Source organism: Alosa pseudoharengus, unplaced genomic scaffold, assembly GCF_046254945.1.
Source record: "Alosa pseudoharengus isolate Yale_2024_CS ecotype anadromous, Long Island Sound unplaced genomic scaffold, YU_APseudo_1.1 YU_APseudo_1.1_scf_17, whole genome shotgun sequence".
Classification (NCBI taxonomy): domain Eukaryota; kingdom Metazoa; phylum Chordata; class Actinopteri; order Clupeiformes; family Clupeidae; genus Alosa; species Alosa pseudoharengus.
This window is the reverse complement of record NW_027468640.1, coordinates 303,244-320,972: the sequence shown is the minus strand read 5'-3', so window position 1 is coordinate 320,972 and position 17,729 is coordinate 303,244. Positions and strand designations below refer to the sequence as shown.

Below are 17,729 nucleotides of genomic sequence, written 5' to 3'. Positions count from 1 at the left end.
ATGGAAGGAGAGGGAGAGAGGGATGGAGGGAGAGAGGGAGGGAGAGATGGAAGGAGAGGGATGGAGGGAGAGAGGATGGAGATGGCAGAGAGAGAATGGGAAGGAGAGGGAGGGATAGGGAGATGGAGGGAGGAGAAAGGGAGGGAGCGAAGGAGAGGGAGAGATGGAAGGAGAGGGAGAGAGGGAGGGAGAGATGGAAGGAGAGGGATGGAGGGAGAGGGAAGGAGAGAGAGATGGAACGAGAGGGAGAGAGGGATGGAGGGAGAGATGGGGGAGAGGGAGGGAGAGATGGGGTAGAGGGAGGGGAAGGGTAGTAAAGGCCAGATGATTAAATTAGCTCCATCAGGCCTCTCTGATTGTTCTTTTTATAGTCAGCTGCCTCTGGGGGCTTTGCAGTGGAGTAACAGCCTGACAACACACACACACACAAACAGCCGCACACACACACACACACAGCCTCATACACACACACACAGCCTCATATACACACACAGCCTCATACACATACACATACACAGCCTCATGCACACACACACAGCCTCATACACACACACAGCCTCATGCACACACACAGCCTCATACACACACACACACACACACACAGCCTCATGCACACACACAAACTGTCTCTCATACAAACACTCACACACAAACGGTCTCTCTCTCTCATAAACACACTCAAATGATCTGCTTCTCTCTCTCTCTCTCTCTCTCTCTTACACACACACACACACATTCTCTCTCTCACACACACACACACATTCACTCTCACACACACATGTTCTCTCTCTCAAACACACACACAGCCTCAGGATAACTCCCAGATATCTTGAAGGTGTCACTGCTGATAGTGTCATGGCTCTTTGAAAGGCACAGTGGTTTGGTTTCATGGTGTGTATGTTTGTGTATTAGGCTGTGTGTGTGAGAGTGTTTGTGAGAGTGTTTGTGTATGAGTGTGTGTGTGTGTGTACGAGTGTTTGCAGGGTTCGTACGGGTGCTTGAAATCCTTGAAAATGCTTGAATTTTAATGTTGCGTTTTCAAGGTTTGGAAAGTGCTTGCATTTCGGATAAAGTGCTTGAAAATGCTTACAATTGTAAGTGTATTTCTTTTGACACAAATAGCTATCTGACGGAATAGTTAGCTTAGCCTATTAGATGCAGAAAGAAACCTCCGCCATGGTCCTCGCTTGCGCCTCTGCGTGTGTGACTGATCTGCCCAGTCTATGGATCTGCCTGTTTTCATGCGTGACAACGCCCCCCTGCACACAGTCGGAGATGGCCATCAACCATCAACATGAAGTGAGGTTGCCGTTTTAATGAGCGTTAGTTAGAAAACAGCTATTTCGTACTGCTGAACAGAAATCATGTAGGGTCATGATGCATTGCTAGTTCACCATTAAAGCTAACATATACTGTATTGAATAGGCTACTTAGCTCCAATCATTGGAAGACAAGGAGAAAGTTAGGTTGAAGAGGGAGACGAAACTTTATGGTATGTGAATGCAAAACCGCACCTGTCATGTCTATGGCCGAGGTCACCTTTCTTTCTTCCTTCAAATGTCGTTGTATTTATTAACTAAAAATAGCCGACGACAATTATCCTTTCATCAATGCACCGTCACCCAACACGTAGTTGTAGATACCTCTGACATGTCAAAACGAAAGTAGCCTAGTTAGCTACGTCCTAACTAATGAACGCAACACAGTGTCTCACGCAGCTCAAATAAACTTCTACCCACAAATCCATTGTCCAAAATAAATAATCGTCAGACCTGAACAAAGGCTGACTTCAAGGCCTACTCAAAATGTTATGCTGAAATTCAGTGGAGTTGCAGCTAGCTAACCTGCACTGCAAATTAGCTATCAGAGTCTGGACCAACAGGCCTAGTAGCATATAGATAGTAGCCTGGATAGTAGACAATAGTAGATATTTATACGGATATTATCTAAGCATGATATTGATTATTGGTCAGTTATTTACACAGCTAGGAGACAGGAGAAGGGAAATCAGGCAGAAAGGTGGAAATGAGAAGAAAGAGTTTGGAGAAGAGAGGGAATAGGCAAAGGGAGTGAGAGTCAAGATGTGACACAAGCTCTGCAGCCTATGACCCTGACATTTATAAATGCAATTCACTACTCTGATGAGGACAAGCAGAGCATTCTTAATTGAAGATGGAGCAGAGATCAATCTAAAAAAGAAGAATATTGTGGAAAAGTGTGTTGGTTTAAGTTATAAACAAAACATGTTATCAACTGAACAAATGTTTCTACGTCATACGGCAAAATGATCATGATGATAGCCTTTACATTACAGCCCTCTAAGGTTAAGTCTTTCATAGGCATATAGGCTACTTTAGGCTACTCTTTTATAAATGTACTATATGCCTAATAGGCTGTTCTAAGTGTGAATTCACAAATTATGAGTAACTGTATTCCGTTACAGTTACAAGTTAAATAGTATACATAATGTATAAATTATATTTGTCAATTTATCTATTAGTTTAATGCTTATAGGCCCTACAAGTGGAAAGTACATTAAAACACCATGCATATGTGCATATCGTGCCGTTTGGCAAGAAGTTCAATTTATCCAATTATATGACAACTCAGTCATCTTCACGTCACCCAACGTCACATCTCCGCATTGCTAGCCTACTGGTTGGTAGCTCATGATAACAGATGTAGGCCTGTCTGCATGCCGTTGTAGGCAAGAAAGAGACATAATCAGTCTTGACTGTCATGAAAGAGCAGCCTTAACATTAGTTTGAGTTCACATATTCAGCAAAGAATAGTTATTTGTTTAGTGATTATTTTCTTATTTTATTTATTTATTTAATGTTTTTTTTTTTGGTATATTGACTCTGCCAGTTAGATAGCAAGCGAAGTCTACTTCCAGACAGGTGACACATTTTTAAGTTTTCCTTTAATTTCTTTTCCTGCTATTAAGAAACACAATTTTGTCTGATAAAACCATCTCTAAATGATAAAAAAGTAAAATCATTTTGAGTTAGTATATTCGTATAATATGTCATTTGCCACCGCTGTAAAGTGCTGGAAAAGCTTGAAAATTGACCTTGAAAAGTGCTTGAATTTGATCTTCGAATAGGAGTATGAACCCTGTGTTTGAAAGGCACAGAGGTTTGGCTTCATGGTGTGTGTGTGTGTGTCTGAGACTGTTTGTGTATGAGTGTGTGTGTGTATGAGTGTGTGTGTGTGTGGCTATCTTCAGGACTGGTGGCGTTGCAGAGTGACAGGGTGTGTGTGTGAGAGAGAGAGCGAGCGTGTGTGTGTGAGAGAGCGATAGGGTGTGTGTGTGAGAGAGAGAAAGAGATAGAGGGTGTGTGTATGTGTGTGTGTGAGAGAGAGGGTGTGTGTGTCTGTGTGTGTGTGTGAGCACTAAATTGCTTATTCTGGTTTTCATTTGAAGCTTTGAGTGTCAAAAGGAATAAAGTTGCTTTTCTGACCTGAGAGCCACAAATTCCCCTCAGTTACTGTCAGGCAATGAGATGGGGATGGTGAGTGTGTTTGTTTTAGGGACTGTACGATATTTAGCGGGAGGGCCGGTCGCCAGACGATCGGGTTAAAAATGTTCTGCCTGGCCCTCCCCCCTGGTCAAATTTTTTTTCCAGGGGCCTCCCCCCGGCTCCAAAAAATTCTCCTAGGCCCTCCCCCCTACGTGAATCAAATAAAACTGGTCGAAAAATGACGTTTACAAGGTTAAAACGGCCAGCAAATGTCATCAGCACACACACACACACGGTTAGCCTACACACGCAGCACTGATCTCTACAATACGACGCCTCTCGTAGGCTATATAGATGCTTCGGAATCATACAGAACAACAAGGGGAAAACATGCCGTTTTATGTGTGGTTAAGAATAATATCAGAGTGGGCCTTTTTCTACCAGTTTTTGCTACATAAAAATAATAAAGATTGCTTGAACTCACATACCGGTGTTGTGTGCCTTCCGGTTTCTCCACCTACTGGTTTCCTTGCACGTGCATGCGCTGCAGCAGTTGTTAGACATTCACAAACAAGTTGTTTTAGGCGGTTTGAAGTCGCTTTTCATACGCCATGAGCGCTCGGTTACATTACAGCCACTCGGACAAAAGACATGTAAAAAATATATGTTTTGAAAACTAGCATTAAACTGGATTCGATCCCGCAAAAGCAACACACGCGTGACTCTCTCCATCCTGATTCCCTACTCTTTGAGCCAACTAATACCTGGCTGTTACGCGATACAATTAACTATTGTAGGCTACCATCCGTAGGCTACCATCCATTAATAACGTAGGCAACACCCAGGTAACATGTTGTCCAGGCTATCTGAAACAAGTGGTTGCCCTTCATCTAAAACAACTGGTTACCTTAAGCCTATGGTACGGTCCCGCGTCTGCGTCCCGCGGCACTGGTGAGCGTGTGACGAGAATTGTGTCATTTTTAAGGCATGCGTCGCGTCTCTGGGTCGAAGTGACGCGTAGACTGCGCATGTGTAAAACGGAACTGCTGTAAACACTCCCCTCCAGTAGGTGGACCACAAAGAAGAACAACACTTACACCTAGAAACAAACCTAGACAGAAGAAGACTTGTTTGGTTACCATAACGATGATGGAGCAGAGTGCCTGTCCTCAGCTTGCCTGGCTTTGAGTTACGTGAGACATCACGACATGGAGTCAACTTCGACCGATGTAAAGCCACAATCCACAGATACATTCTTTAACATTATATTTAACGGTTACTTTACCATCTATGGTGTAGAACCCAAAGTATTTCAAGACACCACATTTTAGATGAGTTGGGGACGAAATTACCTGTCTGCTGGCCGTTCTGTGCGTCACCTTTGATTGTCGAAACAGGGTGGCTACATGGGCTCATTGTGGCTACTGGCTATTATATTGGCTTGATTTGGTCATGAGCCATGGATCATATAGCACTGAATGAGATGGCAAACAATACAATAAAACTAATCATAGACTGTAGAAATGCGCTACACAGCACTAAAAACCGAATAGTTTATTTATAGTTCGACTACGACTTTATAGTTCTATTACTGAACAATGCTGAAATCAAATCGCGAAACCCAGAGCCATATAAAGGTATCTATCTACAACGCTCAGGCGAAACCCAGTAACACTTGCTGATCGAGATGCATTCTCGCCTGTTCCTTATAATGCGTTATCATAGTGATTATAATAATAAAGGGAATGTAGCCTACCTCTCCCAGGTGCAATCATTATCACCTAGCCTACTCCTGAACAATGCGGAACTCAAATCTCGAAACTCGCCTGTCAACACCGGATAATTCATTATCATAATAATAATTGAAGGAATAACCTAGGCTACCTCTCGCTCTAAATACACCCATTATCACAGTGAGACATTATACATTATGAACACAAATAGTTACTTCAAAACTTTTATTGACACGTCATATTTACAGTTTTTTTGGTTCATACTTTTTGGTATGAGGCAGGTGTGAAGACTCAATACAAATTTAATTGAGGACATCTGTACGCACAACTCTTTCTTACCATGCTGTGTTTAGAAAAATGCCTTTACTTTGTATCGCACCAGTATTGCTGCCCTCGCAGCACCGAGTCACTTAGCTATAGGCACACCTAGCTATAGGCTAAGTAGCCTAATAAGCAAGTAGGCTAAGCTAGTCTCTCAGCTATACCAACAGGTGTGCTGTGTGTGTTCTGTGGGATGATAAATGGAGCGATGCGATGGGCCAGCTTATCAAACTTCCCAGCAGACAGGCGAACGTACTCGTGGTGCTTTTTCCTTCATCAGCTCTTCCTTCGTTCAGTGCTCGCACATCCCACGTTCTTCTTTTCTTCAGGCGTTTCAGGCTTCTTTGGTGGTTGTGTCCTACTTTCAGGCTCGACGTACCGCCCCCAGTTGGTGGGGCAGAGTATCACAGTTAATCCGTAGTGCGCAGGCGCTAACCGTAACGATTTAATGCGCATTCAGGACAGCAGAAATGGGAGTATGCTTCACGTCCACGGCAAAAATGACGCACGTCTTGGACACGCGCAAATGTGACGCACGACTATACCAGAGCCTTTAGGCTGTTACGGCCGTCAGTGCACTGTGCACAGTATGCTACTCTTTGTGGTTTGTCAAATACAAATAAAAGATGTATTTGGTGATGACGTTATTGTAGGTCTATTAGACCTAAATTCTTAGAAATTAAATGGTACGACAGAAGAAACGATCTACATTTTAGCGCACCAGACCGCAATGTCTTCAAGGGTTGAGTGAAGGGAGTTTGCAAAAATTAGCGTATTTTTCAAGTCAATAAACATTCTTAATTTTCGAATGTCTTTGTCAGAAAACATTTGACTCTTCAAAACCATAGGCCTGGTAGTCGCTCAGACAAGGAGTTATAAGATAAAGGCAATACCATTTGTGTCACCTAATGCAAGACAAAATGTTGCTTGCATGGTTAATTAATAGGTGATTTGATGACGGTCAACTAATTGGAGTGGCTCAAAGAGATAATGCGCTGAATAGGTCGGTCTGGTTCATAGGTGTGCGTATTTATTGCAGGTTTGAATCCATTTTAATGCTATAAAGTGTGCAAAATTATAGCCTTTATTTTACATGTATTTTGTACGAGTGGTTGTAGTGTAATGATCATGGGATAGATATGAAATGCGACTTCAAATCCATCTAAAACAACTTGTTTGCGAATGTTTGACAACTCCTGCAGCTGTGGTGAGCAATGCGAGCACGCGCAAGGAAACCAGTAGGTGGGAAAAAGCAGAAGGCACACAACACCGGTATGCCTGGTGACTTGTGTGATCTTCATCTTGCAAAAGTTCTACCTAGGCTAAGTACAAATGAGCTCTCATATTAAGATATAAAATTTTTCATCACCGAATATCCACAAAGATGCTGCCAATTTGTTTACTACGTTCCCAAACTCTATTGCAGCTCATGACTTCATCAAGGGCTACGATTCGCCAGTGAAGTGAAACAAGCGTAACCTCTGACCTTTAAGGGGGGTTGTGGGAGATTCAGGTAGGATTGCAACTTTTTGGACTCGCCCACTCTGTCAAAGAGACATGAATCATGTTTTGGCCTACAAACCTTTTAAAATATTGAAAACGGATCATTGATCAGGGAAAAAAAATATCATGGATCAGAAAAAAAAAAATTTCCTCGGCCCTCCCCCCAGGCCAAAAATTTTCTCCTGGGCCTTCCCCTAAAGCTTAAAAAATTATCTTAGTGCCCCCCCCCCCTCCCCCTGACAACCGGCCGTCGTCCCCCCCCCCCCCCGGTAAATATCATACAGTCCCTTACAAAATAGGTTGAGTGTGTGTGTTGTGTGCGTGTGTGCATGTGTTTATTTTACAAAGCAGGATATGTGTGTGTGTGTTGTGTGTGTGCATATGTTTATTTTACAAAGCAGGAAGTGTGTGTGTGTGTGCATGTGTTTATTTTACAAAGCAGGATGTTTGTGTGTGTGTGTTGTGTGTGTGTCCATGTGTTTATTTTACAAAGCAGGATGTGTGTGTGTGTGTGTTGTGTGTGCGTGTGTGTGCATGTGTTTATTTTACAAAGCAGGAAGTGTGTGTGTGTTGTGTGTTGATATCACTGTTGAACTGCGTGATACAGAACGGCGTATACCAGCGGGATGTCATATGAGGCATGTTTGTGAGCATACATCTATATAACTACCGTATTTTCCTACGGTATTTTTGACTATAAGTCGCTCCGAAGTATAAATCGCATCAGTGAAAAAATGCATCATGAAGAGAAAAAAAACATTTAGAAGTCGCACCGGACTATAAGTCGCATTTATATAGACATTTATTTCACAAAATCCAAGACCAAGAGTGTGAGAGAGAGGGTGTGTGTGTGAGTGTGTTCATAAAATCCAAGACCAGGCACAAACAGAGTGAGTGTGTGTGTGTGAGAGAGAGAGGGTGTGTGTGAGTGTGTTCGCAAAATCCAAGACCGACACACACACACAGACAGACAGAGACTATGTCACTGGACACATAGAGGCCAAAAAGATGAGAATTCTACCGGGAATGTTGAAGACGGACGAAGGACTGAAGGGCCCAACGTAAAGCAATTTACAAAACAAAAATGCTGATGATGTGGTACATGAACATGACACACACACACACACACTATTATACTGCTCAGTGGAGACACACACAAACACACACACACATGCTGATGTTGTACATGAACACGTAGCTAGACATGTGGAGAATGCAATGCAATCAGTCAGGCCACCTGGGCCAGTGTATCGGATAAAACCCAAACCATACCCACCCCTCTAGATAAAACCCAAACCATACCCACCCCTCTAGATAAAACCCAAATGATACCCACCCCTCTAGATGGGGATAAAACCCAAACGATACCCACCCCTCTAGATAAAACCCAAACCATACCCTCCCCTCTAGATGAGGCAGTGTATCAGATAAAACCCAAACGATACCCACCCCTCTAGATAAAACCCAAACCATACCCACCCTGCCGCACTAAGGCAAAAGGTCGTAACTTCGATTTTGGCGAAAATGAGTTTTTGTCATTATTAGGACAATAAACATCATGTAGACAAAAAACATTGGTAACGCTTTAGAATAACATGTGCTTATTAGGTATTAACAGTGCATAATAAGCAGTTAACAATTCATTACTAACAGTTAGTTAACTGTTGTTATCCTTTAATAACATTAACTAACTGTTAACATGCAGCTTGTAGGTGATAATAAGCAGCCTTTTAAGTTACTTACAAGCATATTTGTTAACAGTTGTAAGTGTTAACGAGCAGCTTGTTAATGGTGTATAAGACAAAGAGGTGGATAACTAATACGCTTATAAGACCTTTCTTACCTATTTGTAGTAAATTTTGCAGCCCCCCAATCTAAAGCGAGGACCATGTAGCCTAAAGTTCCACAAGCCCAACCTTCTATCTCTCTATACTGTATCTCTCTATCTAGCTTGGTTTAGCTGTGAGAAATACACCTTCAAAATTGTTGCAGTGAGCAGGAAACGAACCCCGGTCTCCCGTGTCAAAGAGTGCATCGCTACTTGTTGAGCTACACTACTGTTCCTAATTGGGTGATGGAAAATATTCTGATGTTCTATATCATACTAGCTATGCTTTTTACAAATGTTTCTGATGGAAAAGTGGTGTTTAATTTCCATAATCTTTGTTCAGTGAACGCATGAAACAGTTTGTCAGTTTGTCAGCAGTCATACAAGATATGCCAGCTTTGTATATAGTTTGGTTACCTAGCAACCAAGGCTTAAAGACGATAAGTGGGTGCATTCAAAGCTCTGGTTTAAAGTTGCAAACATAGGCGAACGTTCGTGATCGATTTGAAACATGTTTCCCTTGAACAGAGGCGAACATTCGTGGTCTGTTTCTGCATTCATTAAACACCACTTTTTCCTTTAGAAACATATTTGTAAAAAGCATAGCTAGTGTGATATAGAACATCGGAATATTTTCGGAATATAGAATCAAAATGAACAAATTCATCAGCCGAACAAGAAAAGTAGTGTAGCTCAATAAGTAGCGATGCACTCTCTGATGCAGGAGACCGGGGTTTGATCCCTGCTCACTGCAACAATTTTAAAGGTGCATTTCTCACAGCTAAACCAAGCTAGATAGAGAGATATAGTATAGAGAGATAGAAGGTTGGGCTTGTGGAACTATAGGCTACATGGTCCTCGCTTTAGATTGGGGGGCTGCAAAATTTACTACAAATAGGTAAGAAAGGTCTTATAAGCGTATTAGTTATCCAATCATAAATTCTACTGAAGGTTTTCGTCCATCTCCCTACCCATTCCTCTCGGTGCAATACTTCACGAACCTTTCGTTTAACCCTTGTGTTATCCTCAAATCTTACCGACACTCATGATCCTTGGGGTCAATTTGACCCCAGCTAAATAAACCCTCAGAAAATGATTATAATTCATATTGCTACCCAGTTTTTTTGTGACAGGTACTTAACAAGAGTGTAATAACCACCATCAAAAGCCCTACAAAACAATCCCACCCCCCTACACCCCTTTATGAACCTTGGAACCCTGGCTGGCAATATTGCCCATCCAGTGTCAGCAGCCCAAAGGCTTGCTGTTGCTTCCCCTTTTGACTTATACAGTCCTCCCAAAATGACTTATATGTAATATGTACTTGTGTATGTAATAATGATAATAACAATATGTTCCCATACTATTCAAATAATAATATCCATAATGTGTCAAATATTCATGTAGCCCATGTTTCATACAGCTGGGGTCAAACTGACCCCAAGGAACATCAATGTACAAAATATTTGTACAGGACATTGAAAACAAATTATTGTACAAATGTCATGCTAACTCTGTTGTACCCTTCAATTGAGGAAAAGTCATAAAACATGAAGCAAAAAAAAAAAAAGTGAACCATATATTTTATGATGTTAAACGTTGTTTGGGGTCAAATTGACCCCAAGGATAACATGAGTCAAGTCAAGTCAAGTTTATTTATATAGCGCATTTCATACACAGTGGTCATTCAATGTGCTTTACATAAACAAAACCAAACAATAATAACAAATAAAAGCATAGAAGGGCAATATAGTCAAAGAATAGTTAAAAGGTAAAGATCATAATAAAAAGGAAACATAAAACAAGGTAAAATCATTTAAAAATAAAGAATAATTAGTAAGCAAAACAAAGGCAAAAGTAGTAAAAAAAAGTAATAAAAGACAAAGTAGAATAATTATCAAGGCAGATTCAGAATTTGTTACTCGGCACTCGACACATGACAAACCATATATCAGAATAAACAGCAGACCTTACCGAACATAAAGGTGTAAAGCAGTCCCCTGTACAGTTAGCCGTTCCAGAGTAATCCACTTTTGAATTTGCAGTACATTTCGACATGCATGGATGTCTCCAAATTTGGGCTTTCAGTTTTACAATGTGTTTTAATTGTTCCACATGATTTCATAACGGGGCAAATACAAAATAAATGTTACAAATATCGCCTAGATATCGGTAAATCAGAGGACAGCTGACTAAGAGTTTGTGAAAGTAGATCGCAAAATGCTAAGCATGCATCTAGGCTATTTGAGTTTCTTAAAGCTGAACTGTGCTTAAATTGTTCAATACATGATTTCATGATAGGCCAAATATAAAATAAATGTTAAATATAGCCTAGATATCTGTAAATATTAGATGATCAGATGATTTGCAGTTCTATGTAATATGTCATGTTTCATGTTTTTGTAATGTTTCATACAGTGATGCAGGTCTACTGCAGTGAATAGGCTATACAACTTTGATAATTTTTATAGCCTATGTGGCCTTTGTGCCCTCCACCAAATATGCCCAACTGAAGGCCAAGTGGCCTTGCCCCCAGAATGGTGAAATTCCAAGCCTGGTCTCAGTCATTGGATCCAAATAACAGTAATAGCAACCTCCAAGGCATGGTAGGGTAAGTTAAGCAATAAGCACATAGCCAATTAAACATGAAAAACTGAACGGGACACTTTTTGAAACTATTTCAGCTTGTGTAGGCCTATCAGTGGTTTCTGAACATATTGAACACACTTTTAAAAATACCGTGATAATACCGAAAACCGTGATAATTTTGGTCACTATAACCGTGAGGTTAAATTTTCATACCGTTACATCCCTAGTCTAGGCTATGCATTATTCAATTAAATCACCTCAGACTTCAATTAAGTGTATACAGTAGCCTACATGTTTTGCAGTGCTTGCTTTTTGTTAGATTGGTGACTTTGAAACGTAGCCTAGCCTAAATGCCAAGATCAAGGAATGACATATGCTGGTGCATTAAAGTTGGCTAATCTTGATAACTTAAAAGCCTAAAGTCAACAACATATTCAGTAACAAGCAGTGCATTAGAGCATGGCTTGTAGCCTAGGATATCTTAATTCACATCACAGCCCGTAATACAAGGCTACATGTCAACTGGGAAAAAAATGTTTCTCATATGCTAGCTCTCGCCTGCAAATGATAGTCATTGACTGAAAACGACGAGTTTGTTGGAGCCGCAACGACACACCTTCCACACACACACCAGCAGCAGGGAAGTAGTAATTTAGACCCTACCTTTTGTTGAAACCTGGTTAAAATCCATACCAAACAACCGACGAGAAAACTTGCTGCCGGCTAGTCAAAACTCCCATGTTGTTACAGGCTGTCAATTCTATCAATGCAATCCTAAAGTTTAGTGTAGCTGCGGGTTAGTGGGGAAATTAAAGCTAGTCGCAAAGCAGGCAGCTTTAAATTGCAGTAATATAAAATGACCAAATAAAGGCAACCGATCACATCCTAATCTACCTAATTTGTGTGGGAGAACTTTGTTTTATCATCTGCATTTGGTTAAGTTTCCATTCTATCCAGGAAAATGTATAGGCCTATAGTGTTTAATCATAATTTTTGAAAAGACCTACACACATAATCAAAATGTATTCCTGATTTCATGATAATAATGCAAATACTGCAAGTAAAATCCCAAGAAATATCTTGTTTTCACTGAAACTTTTCAGCAGACATTAAGATGCTACAATGGGATGATTCTGAAATATTTTTGCTGTTCTAGGCTAGTTATCAAAATAAACAAGCCAATGAGTCTAAATTAGTGCCTCATATCCAAACAGAAAAACATGCTTTATATATATTAAAACATCGAAACACTCTCATTCTTAATTCTGACATCTGTCAGAAGTGACTGTCAGTGTGGTAGGCTACTATGAGTATGAAATACAGAAAAAAATGAAAAAACTATCATTTTCATATGATGTTGATAAATGTGAAGCCATTTTATCATAGTGAGTCCAATAGGGTTAATATTGCTTACATTTTAAGTAAAAGTTATCATTACATTGTGCTATAAAATAGAAGTTAAGGTATTTGTCTTAGTATGACCGATTGTCATTTTGTGGGCAATACTAAGGCAGAATACAGTAACTTCCAAAAAAGGGTCAAAGGTAAAATTTGAGTTCAATTTTTTTTGTAGATAGATTAATACAGGTATACACTACAAAATGTGAAAATTACAATATTATACCTATTACTCAATTGGACATTAAGATAACTTTAAAGTCATTTTTCTCAGTTTCACACTCTGGTGAGTTAAGGTCTTTTGCCTTAGTCGGGCAGCACCCCTCTAGATAAAACCCAAATGATACCCACCCCTCTAGATGGGGATAAAACCCAAACGATACCCACCCCTCTAGATAAAACCCAAACCATACCCACCCCTCTAGATAAAACCCAAACCATACCCACCCCTCTAGATGAGGCAGTGTATCAGATAAAACCCAAACGATACCCACCCCTCTAGATAAAACCCAAACCATACCCAATTGAAATTGAGTTTGTGTTTGTGTGTGTGTGTTAAAGCAGCAGGACTGTAGCCTAGAAATCTAGACGCACCCTAGTGGCAGCAATATGAAGTTGCAGCCAGGGTAGTCTAGCAACTCTCTGTTGGCTTGCGAGCTGGAAAATGAAACTTTGATCAGGCCAAACACGGTTCTGCGTGAACTCCCTGCTGACGAACGACGATCTTTGAATCGTGACTCAAGTTAACCTTTTTTTAAATTGACAAACGTTTGATCAACTAGTCAACTAGCTCCACTGGTGGGAAAATGCATGGGACTCACAAGTTGTATCGCTATCCTATTGCGTGCAGAGGAAATTTGAAAGACAACTGTTTATCTCTCCTCTCGGATTGAGCAGTGCCAATGGGTAGTGCCCAGACCCTCCATCTTGATAGCTCGTCAGGTGAGCAGGACTGAGGTGTGTGTGTGAGTGAGTGAGAGAGAGACAGTGTGTGTGAGTGGTAGGGTAGGGCTGCAGTGTGTGTGTGTGTTTCTGAGGCGAGTGTGTGTGTGTGTGTGTGTGTGAGTGAGTGAAAGCGGTAGGGTAGGGCTGCGGTGTGTGTGTGAGTGTAAGTGTGTGTGTGTGAGTGAAAGTGTGTGTGTGAGTGAGTGAAAGTGTGTGAGTGTGAGTGAGTGAAAGTGTGTGAGTGTAAGTGTGTGTGTGTGTGTGTGTGAGTGTGAGTGAGTGAAAGTGTGTGTGTGTGTGAGTGAAAGTGTGTGTGTGAGTGAGTGAAAGTGTGTGTGTGAGTGAAAGTGTGTGTCTGCAGTGTGTGTGTTTCTGAGGTGAGTGTGTTTGAGGCGTTGAGGCACTGCTCCTGCACATGCACAGTGCCATTCCAGTGCTGCTACCCCCCCCTAGTGGCCAACAGGGGTACAGCACTGCTACCTCCACCAGCAGTCTGCTTTCGACATTCATTTACATTAGATTCCATTATTTTCAATACAACTCTGCACACCAGCATCACACTTTGCCGCAGTGTAAATCACGATTCAGTTATATTTGGTCGACGCTGCTCCATAAAATCCATTGTTCATCCAGTGTTTGCCTGTTAAAAACACGGCGTTGATGTGTGTGGCAAGTGACAGTGCACCATAGACTGTACCCAGAGGAAACTTTTGCTTCTCATTTGTATCCCTTCTGTTGCTAAAGAGACAAAATGGTGATTCTCTTTTAAGGATCATTTAAGGATTACTTTTGTCACAATTATTTCTCCTAATTTTGCCTTAGGAGAAATAAAACAAGCAAAACATGAGACACATAGCAATAAGACAAGTAGGAGTCACATAAGAGATATTAGTTTGAGAAGCAGGAGAAATACGGGAGATCTCTTATATGTTTGAGTGTAGTCTCACTTACAACTTGTTTCTCCTTAGGAGAAATAATAGAGAAAATGAGGAGACATTGCAATGCAAAACTGTTGGGAAGTAGGAGTTACAATTGAGATATCAGTTTGAGGGTCAAAAAATAGGTTACTCCATAGCATTTCAAACTTTTATTTTATAAAACAAAGCAAAACAGTTGTACTTTAAAGGAGACATATTATACCTCTTTTTAAACAAGTTAGAATAGGTCTATGGGCTATACAAAATCATGTTCATAAAGTTTTTTGCACAAAATCAATCTCATATAAAGAGATCTCTGCAGCCTCTATTCTTGCCAGCTTCAGTCCCTTTCAGAATGAGCTGTTTAAGGACTCTGTCGCTTTTATGCAAATAAGCTACTGCTGGCCACGCCCACCTGTCAGATGTTTACGCTGTTCGTTTTCTTCACGTGAAAACCTCCACTGCTTGGGTGAAAATGATGGAATACAGAGGCACACTCTAGCCCAACATTTTCGACCCAGAGTCGGACCCAGATCAAGATGAAGAGGAGCCACCTGCAGAAACACCTTCACGAATGCTGCAAGCAGTTTCTAAATGGTTTGTTAACTTTTTAAATCAATGTATTTGCTATCTCTCCTACGTGCCAACTTAGTCTTGGCTATTAGCCTTTACCCTGTTCAGCCTGTTATGAAGTAAACGTAATGTAATTTTTTGTGACAAAGCCAGTCCTTTTACAATATTTAACATTTGCTTGTATTTGAAACTTCACTAGATTCACAGCACTTGATTAGCTTTTATTATTATTATTTTAATTATTATATAGGTGTGCTTGTGGAAATTGTTGGGCAGTGCCAACTGAGGCAGAGTATATGCTGCAAGGAGATTACAGAGGTAACTTTTCTAAGATACAGAAAGGCCTGTAGATATGTCACCGTGTTACTAACTTATTTACAAATGAGCTAGCGAGTATGCTGCCATATTACTCACTCATTTACGAATAATGCTAGGGACTGTGCTAGCATAGCACTCACCTTACCATACCATTATAGATCACACAACGTCTGCAGCAGACGGGTTTATACCCGGTGTGCCTGAATGTTTATTCTCTTCAGAACGCACTGAACATATTACAGAGCTGACCATGGGGCCTTACGGCTAGGGGGAATAGAGCAGTATGTGTTATTTATTAAGCTACTTATTCGTTTTTCCCAGTGTTTATGAGAAGTGACAGGCTACCGTTTTTATCAGCAATGTTCACTAATGTTCATAGGTCACTAATGGCCTTACACACCAACACATGCCCCAATTGTTGTTTTCTTTCTTTTTATGTATGGCTATTGTCTGCAAATTCAGCAGGTATCAAACATACACTCGTGACACATTTAAGACATTACAATATATTTATTACACAAAACAGAAATAAAACATGGCATATGCAATATGACAATTGTACTTTGTGCACTTTTGACAGAACTGACAGATTACGTAACCTGCTAACTACTGCAATGTTTTTTTTTTTCTTTAGTCGTTACTGATAGCTTGCCTACAGGAGCTTTGTCATTTGGTGTTGGGGATTCCTTGGATGCAGAATAAGGGTCGTCATCCCGTCATGTGTGGTCCTGCGTGTTCGTCGGAGTTTCCTGACAGCCAAGGACAATACGTGGGCTTCAAACTGCCTCCCCTGGATTGAAGCGAGACACATAGTTGGCGATCACCTCCTCCTTCTCTGGGTGCTCAAACTCTGAGGACAGGTCCAGAGGAATGCTTATTTTCAGGAGTTCCTCCCTGTATGCTTCTTGGTCCACAAAGACCTCACCCATGATGAAGCCCATCAAGTCTTCCACATACCCTGTGCAATATTTCACACTTCGTAACTATGTACATAGTTTGTAAAGCATTTCATTGTACATTTATTTATTGTTTTGTTCATTGTAAAGACACCATAGTGCAATACCATGCAAAATGAACAGATCTTTTATTGTTGATAAATAAAAATTTATGTAACTTACGGAATGTTGTCTCGGTTTTGATGGGTTTCACCCTGCACTCTCCCTTCCTGTACTTTGGGAAATGCATCCTGTAGAGAGGGTCCCCAGAGGATAAGGTGGCCTGGTCTCGTGCAGCATCCTCATTGTAATGCAGAGCAGCCAGGTAGAGTCTTGCGCAGTAAAGAGAAAACCAAACATGAAAATAATGGCATGCACATAATATGCATGTTTACTTTGAGCTAAAAACTGAGGCTACAATTTCTTGCACTGTCAGTACTATATCTCGCTTTATTTACAACAGCAAACATTAGCCTACACTAAGAGCTTACTGGCCACCTTCATTGTAGATAACATGACCATATCTAACTCCTCATCAGTAAGGACAAAACGACTACAAATTTTGACAAACCCTTGCAGCTTAAATGAAATAGAGCTATAGGGGAAATGTGCAAACACTGGATAACGTTATAAAGTGAGGCTACAAGCTAACATTAGCTTATACTAAGGGCTTTTAGCTGTTGGTCGCCTCAATTGTGGATAACATGACAATATTTAATGGAGGTCTAGCGTCTAGACAACATTTTAACAATCATTACTTTCAGATATTATTGACTGGGATTGTCAAATATGACTCGATCGGCTGTGTGCTGCATTTGCAATTTGGAATGGAGAAAATGCTCACTCCAAGCAGATGCAGGGCTAACGTTAGCCGTAATGTTTGCGTTAGCTTGTGCTAAATGACAAAACACGAACAACCTAACGTTAGTTCATGCGTAACTGCGATAGGAACACAAAAGTCATTATTTGAAAGTACTTACATGTCTCTCATCTTGTGACTTGCCACAGACAGTAGGTACAGATCCCTCTGTCAAGCGAAGTTTGATGGCTAATCCCTCAGTGTACTGTCCTAGGTTTTCAAAGCAGTCTGCCTTGAAGTAGTTCCACACACAAGATTTTTGCCGACTGTTGCTGGAACATGGCCATCGAAAATGAAATGGAACCACTCGGTTCTTCTGTTCTCTTTGGCTGGGAGAAAGTGCAAG

General features: G+C 40.8%; 1 long non-coding RNA gene across 1 annotated transcript; it reads right to left on the bottom strand.

The window, feature by feature from the left end:
• Positions 1-16,239: 16,239 nt before the first annotated feature.
• Positions 16,240-17,527, bottom strand: LOC143127890 (uncharacterized). The gene is made up of 3 exons (XR_012987712.1): positions 17,505-17,527; positions 16,708-16,856; positions 16,240-16,547 (listed from the first exon to the last, which is right to left on the bottom strand). It is a non-coding gene; the product is annotated as an uncharacterized LOC143127890 (long non-coding RNA).
• Between the last annotated feature and the right edge of the window lie 202 nt (positions 17,528-17,729).